We start from the raw sequence: 11,523 nt of genomic DNA, 5'->3' as shown, positions 1-11,523 counted from the left end.
TAATAGAAAAAATGAAATTATTGTGCTGACAGGAAAGAAGATGAAGTAAAATCTGCTCTTCTGTTAATGTATTTTCGTGTATTTTTGTCTTGGACCATACGGTTGGCGTAGTGGTTTGCAGCAAGATGATCCGGGTTTGAAGCAAGGAGTTTGAATGTTCTCCCTGTGTGTTCATGGGTTTTCTCCGGGTTCTCTGGCTTCCTCCCAAAGTCCAAAAACATGCATATTTGGGGATTAAGTGAATTGATCACTCTAAATTTACCGTAGGTGTGAGAGTGTGAGTGACTGGTTGTTTCTCTATATGTGGCCCTGTGATGGTCTGTCGAACTGTTCAGTGATGTACCCCGCCTATCGCCCTATGTCGGTTGAGAAAGGCACAGTGCTCCCCGCGACCCTCTGGTGGAGGATAAAGCAGGAGATAATGGATGGATGGATGTTTTTGTCTTATAAAACTGACCTGCAAACATGCATACAAAAAAAAACATCAAACTTCAGTTCATGCAATTGTGCCTCGACACAACAAATTATAAACTGACTGACTGTTTTTGTAAACCGGAACATTGAATCATTGCGTTAGAGCATGTGTTCGTCCTCCAGAGTAATTATTTGTAACAAACTTTGTTTGATTATAAAACGATAAAAGATAGGCCATTCCCAACTGAAAGACAATCACATTAAATACATGAAAAAGGTGATCAAACCATATCAACTTTGACAAATACATTTTTTGATGAAAAAAACGAATTGAAATCAAAATGGCAATGACTGACCCATCCGATGACTAATCTGTCTACCTTGAGTAGGAATGTGCTCTAAAGGGACAATAACTCAGCATATCAGTTTGTGTATGGCACCACAGAGCTGTGAATGCTTTACTATGTGCAGTCCACTAATATCATCTTGGATGGTCACGGATAGTGAAAGTTTTTTATTAATTTCACAACTTCACTACCACTTGGAGCACTGAACTTACACGTTTGCCTCTTCAGCTTTTAAGTCCTATTATTTTACTCCTTTCACTGTTGGTCTTGTGTTGATGAAATGGATTTTCTTTATTAAATGCATGTAATAATAACTGATATTTGTTATCTTTTAGTATTTAGTTGCTGATTTGTTAAAAATACCATTATTAATGAAGCATTTGTTAGTTATATTTTTCTTGATGATATAATTGTAGCCGGCCACATGGTTTTTGTAGTGGTTAGCACTCTCACCTTTGTAGCAAGAATAAACCTGGGGTTAAAGCTAGACTTACCTTTCTTGCATGTCTCACAGCACTTAGTAAAAAGTTGAACATGAACAACTCCGCCATACTTTTATCATAATAATATGATAATTAAATAATGATGAGTTTCAAAACCTGGTGGGTTTATCTTACGTTTTAGAGTGCCATACACTTATTAGGAGCAATTTAAGATTACAAAAGAAAAGTGTAAAAATGCAATAAAGGTAAGTGTAGCTTTAAAGCGGCCTACGGAATATACCCCTCTTTTGTAAAGAAGTTTTGATTATATTTTTACAAGAATGACTTAATCTTTCAACATGTTATTGGTGTTTCAGCTGTGTTAAGTTAAGTGACTTAAATCCTGAAATAACATGAACATGAAGCTTATTTGTCTGCATAAGTTTCATACCACTGTTGCATTATTGGTCTTTTGATTAAGTTTCTTCTTGCATAGTTGTTTTGTTTTGTGGCGTCTTGTTAGTTTTACACCTCTTAAAAGCAAACAGAGATTGTGTTTGAGGCTGTGTCATGTGATATCCACCCACTCAATTAAAACAAATGGACTATTATATTAAAGTCATTACTTCTTTGTTTTTGACTTTGGATACAAAGTTGTGTAGGACGTGGTTTGTGCCTGGATAACGGTGTCTTTGTGTTCTTTAAAAAAAAATTGTGATACGGTTTCATGACCTTGTTCTTGGGCACTGACAAGTGAGTCATTGCACTGCAGAGGCCCAGAGTGTTGCCTCCATCGACCAAACAGCCACTATATGTGTGTGTGTGTGTGTGTGTGTGTGTGTGTGTGTGTGTGTGTGTGTGTGTGTGTGTGTGTGTGTGTGTGTGTGTGTGTGTGTGTGTGTGTGTGTGTGTGTGTGTGTGTGTGTGTGTGTGTGTGTGTGTGTGTGTGTGTGTATACAAGTGCGAGGCTGGTGACCGCTGAAGTGCTAAGAGTGTGTGCTCGCTCAGCAAAACTGTATCCTGGTTAATGTAAAAGTTTTTTAAAAAGGCGAACATTGCTTTACCCCAGGCACCTGTTCAGGTTCTCCTGACCACAGCTGATACATTTCATCAGTGCGTTAAAGCTCATTCCTGCCGCCAGACCTATGAAGGTTATCTCCACCTTATAGCCATATCAATCCTAAACTGTGTTTCACCGTTACCTCCCCGAAGCAGCATCTCAGCAGAAACATGCTCCTCTGGTAATCCAGTGTTAGTCCTCACTTGCTGGTGTCACATAAGGTTCAATTTTAGTTGTATCGCCGTAATTCCACTCAACTCAATGCAGCACCAGACCTAAATATTCTATAACAGCAATATTACCCAGTTGGACAGTGAAATGTATTACCTGCATGAATCAAGTTGTCATTTCCAATTTATGAGGGAGTTTAGCATTCAGAGCAAGGCTGGCCAGTGTGAGGTGTACAGGAAAAGTCTCCTCTCAGCGACGCCGGCTTATCATTGATGCCACTAAACTAACAAACATTTGCCTCCACTCGGCTGCTCATTTTTACCTGAGGTAACACTGACTGTGTAGTGATGAAATACACATGACATCTTTGCCCTGCTCTCTGTGCTTGGGAACCCAGTACTTTTATTTATTTATTTATTTATTTACTGTTGTTGTTTTAGTTAAAGACAGAAGAGTATAGGTAAAAGAAATAACACATTTCATAGTTAAACGTGGTCAAACTTTAGCACGGGTCTAAGGTGAACAATTTGAATATGAATTATAAGAATTGAGAAGTTCTGCCTTCCTGGGAAATAAATGACATACTAACTGGGAAAAACAACCATGTCAGACCATGTCTTACAAAAATGTTTATGCCTTTTTACCCTTTAATATGTAGTGTGCCAATATTTGTGTACAATCAATTCATAAAAGACAAGAAAGGATTTCATCATATTTACTCACACAGTCAATGTTCCTGCAATACACTCCATTTTATCCATTTTGGAAAGTCTCAGTGTTCAGTCATGTCCTTCCATGTGCAGTACAGTCACCATTTACTAACAGTAGAGGATGGAGTCAACCACAGACCAAATGATGTTGGTTTGACTGTGCACCAACAGAATATGTGCCAACGTTAAGTACCTGGAGGTTCATCTACATGGAGAGTAGTGTGAAATTTGAGTGACAGCGCAGCTGCTCCGGCTTCATGCACCGCAAACATTCATGACCTGCTGCGCCTCTGACTGTCAGCTGGAGCACAGCTCAGGTCCAAAAGAGTGCAAACTGAAACTGACCCGGACCTGGTTATAAATTCAAAATAAGCTATTTGTCCTTGGGCATGAAAGTTTGAATAGCACATTTATTTTTCACAGCTTAAACTACATTTTTGTGTGTTTTTTTAAACACCACTGTGAACTGAATTTCACTGCGCTTGTCACTGGTATGGGTGGTGGTGGGCAAAAATCCTTCTTGCTTATCTTCTCTTTTAAAATAGAAACATGAAAGTGACTTTTCCTCAGTTTTGAGCTGAACTGGGAAAGAAAGCCCCTTAGGTTCTTGGCACCTGATTGTTGGAATAATTTACAGCCTGCTCTTCAACTTCAATACTTAGCTACCCTGAATTAGTCTAAAGCTCTATTGAAGAATCAGGAGTCCAGGTTGTCTGCAGCAAGTTTAATGTTGTAACTGTGCTGCAAGCGCTGTTTGGCCACAGACTGATGCGCCAAAGTACAGTTTGGAGTCCAGATGCACTGAAGTGGGAGATGTCGTATCAGGCTTCTGTAGAGCGGCCAAATCTGTTGGCTGCTATTGATATCCTATTTCCTCCATCATTCCTGAGCTGCTTTGCATTCAGAGGTTTTTGCATGACGCTCATTGTGTCCAGACTGTAGCCAGCAATACTCACTATATGTCTTTGCAGCCACACAAACAACTTTGAGTCCGGTATTATCTGACAAACAAAAGCATAGCGTTTGCCACAGTAGGAGCTGTCCAGTGCTGGCGTGTCAATTGTGCCTCTTTTATATGAGGTGGGATCCAAACCAATTTGGCTGGCGGTGTTAAATTCCTCATTAATTCCCCTTTTGAATGTGTAGAAGGCGACATAATGGGTTTTAGAGCTGGCAGACGGAAAAGCAGGAAAAGAGGATCAAACGCTGAACAGAGAGTTTGGACTAATCCAAAAAACCCCTGTTGAACTTATCACATATTCAACAGAAGGAGCTTGAGATATGGTGATGAGCTTGTGGGCTTAAGGGGCTGCATAATATAATAAAATTGTATCATCATTGTGATATCCATGATAGACATGTATATTGCAATTGTAAAATAAATATTCAGGCCCTAAAATCACCTTAAAATGTAATAAACAAAGATTCTGTCATTTTGGGTTTTGTCATGAACTTGCCATACATTTTGCATAAATTATAACATTTTCCTCTTTACTTATTTTTAAATCTCTCCCATCTCCTCGATACCCACTGCCCCACGAGTACTCTCCATTATTCCTCCTCCATCCTCCTCTCCACACCTACTGCTCCACTGACTTCCATGGGCTCCAAAGTTAGTTTTAGTCGAGTAGCTTCTCGGCCGCGGAACTCACTCCCACAAACCATCTGTGACACCGACTCGCCCCAACTTCACATCCCACATTCTTTCCTGCACTTTTATCTGTTGATATTTCATTGTTTGTAAGGTGACCTTACAGTTCCTAAGGAAGGCACCTACTAAATAAAATGCATGCAAAGTAGACAGTTGTTTTAATTATTATTAGAATTATATTCTCCCACAGTCGAGCTCATTTTACTTAAATATACTGCAACACTGGACATTTAAAATTACTATTTTATACTTAATTACTAATTACTATATTTCTTAGTTCCAGATACCTGTACATGGTTAACTAAGGCATAATATTATTGAAATTGCACTTATTTTTCTCAAGAACTTTCAAATGATACGTCATTTAATGTAAAATAAAGGGAAACATGGGTGCTTATTGTTAAAGCTCCCATAGAGTGGTCCTTCGCACATATATGTTAGTTATGGAGGTCTACTTACAAACATTAACTTGTTTTTATGGTCAAAAACCTCCTAGTTGCTGTAAATGAGCCGATAGAAATCTCTCCTCGCTGAAGCTCTCGTCAGTCGCACTGTTTCAGACATAAATCTCACCCCCAGAAGACAGACTATGTTGTGACTGGCCAGCCAACGACAGCTTTCCCAACTGTCTTGTGGCCAATACCTGGAAGTGACGTAATTAGTACACCAGCTCTCAGAAGCACAGCTCCCCCCTCTGGAACGGTGGATGCAGTGCTACTCATTATCTGAACATTGTTTTAACAATGTTCAAAAATAGCTTTGTCACGACTCCCCACTGTAGTCCCTTTTACGCCTTTGGCCCTGACCCAGAGTCAGAAGACACTGTCGCTAGTGATACAGTGTCCACAACGGACGTTCTTCTTCTTCTGCCGTGCAATGTACGTGCAGAATAATGGACAAATATTTAGTTGTTTTCAATGAAACCATGTTGCTGGAATGGAAATAATCGATTTAATTCTGCTACTCATCATGTAGGTCAATGTATGCGGCGAACCCAAAGCAGAGAAATATTACAGTGTTTACTTTATCATAAGTGGTGCTTTCATCGCAATATTCAACATAAAAGCTTATCACGTTTTCCTCACGCATCGGCATCTGTAAGAGCTTTGCTGAAGAGTGTTCTCTGGTTCAAACTCTCTGAAGTGGTTTTTAAAAAAGACACCAGCATGCACATACACACACACACACACACACACACACACACAGTATTCACATCTTCAGTCCTCCACTTTGACAACATTCATATTTAGCTCTCATTGGCCTTGTTTCTCAGTGTCGGAGGAGAAAGTGTGTTTGTCTTCCTCCAGGGAAAATGCTGTGTGTTCAGTAATCATCGAGCACACACAGGCACTCTGAGACACTATCACAAAGAGTCACTGTGGCGAGTGTGTGTTATGAATATAATTTGGTGCCGTTTCAACCCTCACACATAAAAAGCAATTATTTTTTTTTTTGTTTGCATTACCCTCTTGATTCCTTTTGTTGTTGTTGCTCAGTGATAGTCGCGGGTCATGCCTCACTCTCAAATGCTATTACCGCATCGCAATGCCGTAATGTAAAGGATTTCTCAGTGACAGCTATGCTTAAGTCAGCTGCTGTGAAAAGCCACAAGTGATGGAAGTGTCTGTTGTTTTGTCCCCTGCCAATCATTAAATCTGTAATATAGAAATAGGCATGAGTGAATGCACAATGTCATCCTGCAGCTTATGATTTATTTACCTTCAGATGAATCTGACTCTCATGTTCACACCTCCAGTGAAGACAAAAGACATGCAGTCTATTAAACCTCCGCACAGAAGCATGCGGTGTCGCCTTTGTTTATCTCTCATTCAATTTCTCACTGACTCACACACACACACACACACACACACTGTATCCTCTCCTCAAGCAAGGTCACTCTACGCTGCACTAAGTGACTGCAATCAATTATCTGGTGCAGCATTAAATGAGACTGAAACTCCCACATCTGCATTAGCTCCTGGTCCTTCTTATAGAAGTCATTTGGTTGTAAGGAAAACACAGTGGATGATTCACATCTTTTCAAAGGTCCGGTCACCTGCAGGCGGAGATGCTACACAAGCGTAAAATCTAAAAATAATTTATTTAATATGCAGTAACAAGCTGCTCCGATACTTGATTTAATTAGTGACTAAAGGGGCGAACAGCAAACTGTTTCATAATGTTTTCTTTGCCCTTGAAGAATCACATGCTCCAGGTGATTCATAGCAGACAGGATTTTGGTTGCCGACTGTGCTCAGACTGTGAAGAATGTGAAGCAGTGTGGGTTTTTTACGACTGTAGGTCGATTGTAGGATCTAGCATTTTTGAGGTTTTCTGCAGAAATGGATCCATTTATATTACAATTCTGTATGTTCTTTATTCTTTATTCATGTATGATCACTCTTTTACCATATGAACCATATAAGGTTCTTCGGCTTGTCCTCTTAGGAGAACCCTTTTTGGCTCCACGTAGAACGTTTTTATAAAGGTTCCACCTGGAACCCTTTTGGAGGGTTCCACCAAGATCCCTTTTAAAACCCTTTATTCTTGGATAGGGTTTTTCAGGTAGAACCTCAGCCATCCATGCAGAAAGGCCATTGTTCCAACCCGGGCAAAGGCAGGAATGCTAACTGCTAAGCCAACCGTGTGGCCCCAGCCTTGGGTATTATTTCAATGTAATTAAATTCAGACTTCATTAAAGACTCACACACATTTCCTCATAGATAAAAAGTAACTTAATAACCTAGACGACGGGTAAAATATATCACATTATGTTATTTTCTATGATTCAGTGATAAATCAATGTTTCTTCAATTGTTTTTAATTGGGTTTTTGTGTTGTATTTGTCCATAAAATCTGGAAATAAAGATACTTTATAAGTTAAATACTTGTCATTGAAGATTATTATTAAGCACCCATTGGGATCACATATGAAGAACGTACTTAGGTCCACTTCACTTTCAAATATTAAGATTGTGAGTGCTAGGTGTCTCTCTCTTTTCTGCTAACGGAAGAAATGGAAGAGATTTCAAAATCTGCTGCTTCTCAGGCTTGACCATTATTATTTTTATCCGTTTCTTAACATGCTTTAACTGATGTATGAATAACTGGGCTTGAAATGAGCTTCCCTCTTTTCAAAGACCAGCATCCACCACTGGAGTACAAATACATTAACTGTTACTACAGGAGAGTAAGTACTAGTAGACACTTATTACTTTAACGTTGTGCCGTTCAACAAATGTATGTTAGATTGATTTCCTATCAAACTACTGATAAAGTGTTGCCACATCATACAGCATCAATGTGGAGAGCTGACTGAAAGTTTGATTGCTACATCTTAGTATTTTAAAAAAGCCACCAGTTCCTCCACACAAATGTTGATTTTAAACGTGTGTTTAATCCATGTGAGGCGTAGAGCAGTGTGATGTCACTCAGATGACTTCCTGTGTACAACTCAACTGACCGTTTCTCACCCACTGTTTCCTCCCAGTCTGTCTCACGATGTCACTCTCCTGCTCTCCATGTGGCCTGTCACTGTGCTGTCATGACAACCAGTTCAGTTTAGCAAGTCAGCAGTGATCCCTGTGAATGAGCGTTTATAATGACTTTCGAGGCGTAATGATTACGCTTTAAAGGTTGTCCCTCCCTTTTTTATGTGTTAATGCTTGCTTTTACAGCAGTGTCGTATTTCAGATGTTTTCTTTTATTGTCCTGTTTTAGCTAGAGTACAGGGCAAGGAAGGGAAGGACCTCAATTACATTCTTACTTGATATATGATATTGACACGATAATCACACGAACACATACTGCTGCAGCATTTGCAGTGAAACCAGGATCCTCAGCGTTGTGATCACTGAGATTCATGCTGGTCATGATGTTGCACTGTGCCAGAAACAGCCTTGGCCAGAGGCAAAGGCAACACGTGTTGGTCTGGAAGGAGAGTGGTTGTTGTAGGAGCCAGTTTAAATTTAGTTTAATTGATTAATGCAGGATTATATGTTAGTGTAATAATTATGTGAGCAGTTAAAGGAGTTAACTGATGACCTGAAGCAGTTTAAAGGGGAAAGGAATGTGGTATTGTGGACCTTTTGATATTTACGATAGGTACATACTGTATAGCGACTTGCAACGTTTGTTAGAAGCTGTCCTATGTTCGGTGTGAAAAGGTTATGTTACTGTTAAATCAAATGAACATTTTGTGTATTTTATTTTATGTATTGTTGATCCGAGAGAGGCTAGGCTATTATGTGGATGGAAATATAACCTGCATGTACGGCAAGTGGAAATAAATGTGCAAAACCTTTAGATGACTCTTATATACCTTGGTGACTGAGGAATAGAAACATTGCATACGAGTCAAGCCCGTAAAAACATATACCGACAACTAATCATTTTGAGTGGCTTTGGAATTAAGTTTAAGTTTTCCACGACAGTTGTTCCCTCGACTTGAGTTTATATGCAAACTATATTGTATTTTTTTGAGATTAGAAATTATTGCCTGTTGTTTTTATGTTTTGCAGATGTCCTTTTGTCAAGCAGGGACATTTTGATTTGAGGATGGAGTGTTGGTGAGCTGGTATAATGCCAAATTGTCAAATGAGTTGTACAATGTTAATTTGAAAAAAAATCTGCTTTACACGATTCTCTCTCTGCGAGTATAGTGTTGCCCAGCAACATTCCCACACAGCACACAGGAAGTGAATATCAAGACAAAGGGAGGCATCAGCAATATTGGATTAAGTCAGACAGCTGTAAACAGTTTTGAGTATGACAGAAAACACAAAAGGGCATTGACGAAAAATCTCAGAAGTGAATTTTACTGCTGAGAAAACCCCGGTCGGTCAGCAGTTTGATGGGATAAATGCTTCTTGTCGCTGCCTGCCCCTGTGCTGACGCAGCATACAAATAATGTTGCATTCTGTTCACAAAGGCCAGACAGAGGCAGAATAATGACATCAGCAACAGGAAATCATAGATGCTAGAATTACACTGCAGCTTTGAACTTTGAGCATCATTATGAATACAGATCACGTTTGTGACACACATGCTCGGTTATCCACATAATTTCACATCCTTCATCTGGCACTTGAACCTCTCTCCAGACTGTTAAATCAGTGGCCACCTGTGGTCTGCAGTGGCCATGCTCAATTACTTTATGCCATCCGCAATTTAAGACTGATAAAAATGAATATTTCCCATTGCAGTAACTTTATCACCTATATCTTAAACTGTGATGGCATGCTTTGATATTCTGTTGGAAGTGTAACACATAGTGAAGAGGAGCTCTGCAGAGAGCTAATGTAATTCAAAGTGACACGGCAGCATGATACAGTTCAGCCATCTTTCGTTTTGCTCCGAGGGAAGTTAGGTCTAAGGATTCTTTTGAGGTGCGTCGCCAAAAGGGGAATATTGGCTATTCAAGGCTCTGGAGGGGGAGAAAATAATTATTCAGGATTACAAATAAATGCACTTCAAGGAAAGATGGTGGAACAAGCCGATGGGCAAACAGGAAGAAGGAGAAGGAGGAGAGGGAGGTCAAGGACAAGAGAATGGATATGATGATTTAGTGATTTTGTTCAAGTGAGAGAGAGTGAAGGGGGAGAAGGCGAAGGGGGCAGCAGAGATTGAGTGGCTTTAGGAAGACTGATTGTAGTAGAAGCTGTCAGAAAGTTAGAGGTGAGCATTAGAGAGAGTCTGCTACAGCCCCATCAGGATGAAATTGCATAGAGAAGGAAGAGGTTGTTTGGGGTGATGTGAAAAAGGAGCAGGAGAGCATGGAATCCTTGAAATTAGACAACAACAAAAAAAACACACGGGGGGGAAAAGCCAGAGGGAGGGTGAGACAAAGAAAAGATGCAGAGGGAGGGAGTGAGACATATAAAGATGGATCAAGCAGTCACTGGAGTGGAGAAGCAGATAGTGATTGAGGGGATGGAGAGGGAGGAGGTGTGTAAAAGCAGCCGTGATGAGATGGATTCTACTGGACCGTGAGATTGATGACTCAGCTTCACAAAGGGAGGGAAGAGATAGTAGGAATGGGATGAGGAGAGGAATAAGTGAAAAGTCCTGATGAAAAGAAACATTGTGCCCCTGTAAGACATGGCAAAAACTAGAGTCTGATAAAAGAATGAGTCTTTTCTTGTTTTGTTCTTTTCTTTATCTCAGACCCTCCATCTGAAAACAAAGCACATGAGATGCACATGTTGCCATCTCTAAAAGGATCTAAACTACGTTTTTTTGGTTCATCCTTGGTTATGCATGGGTGGAAAAAACTTATTTCCCAGAATAAGGGCAGGGATGCTGCTACATCAAAAGAGATTATGTGTGTAACAAAGAAAAGTCTGCTTGAAAAGGAGGATTAGATGTAGTTTGGCTTTGACGCGGCTGAAAACTAGTGAATTAGTTATCCATCACTGCCTTTGAACAAAGTAAACTACAGGAAGCACACACTCATTGCATGTAATAAAGGCACTTTTTCTATCTTTTATTTAAAGCCTTATGGTCTGTCAGTTTGACCAATTAGAACAGTGAGTCTTAAGGTTTCTGGAGCTCCACAGTGGTGCGTGACCAGCTAACGAAGGAGCACCTTATTACAGGGTAGAATATGCAAAATTCACGTTACTGCCCTGCACAGTTTGACATCAAGGTATAGAAAGGCTGTCTGTGAGGGGAAATGGTGGGAGTAAATGGGGAGGAGGGATAGTGAAAGACTGTTAGAATGAGAGGAATGGTATATTAATCTTCTCCC

Source organism: Microchirus variegatus, assembly GCF_963457635.1.
Source record: "Microchirus variegatus genome assembly, chromosome: 1".
Lineage (NCBI taxonomy): Eukaryota > Metazoa > Chordata > Actinopteri > Pleuronectiformes > Soleidae > Microchirus > Microchirus variegatus.
This window is presented reverse-complemented; position numbering follows the sequence as displayed.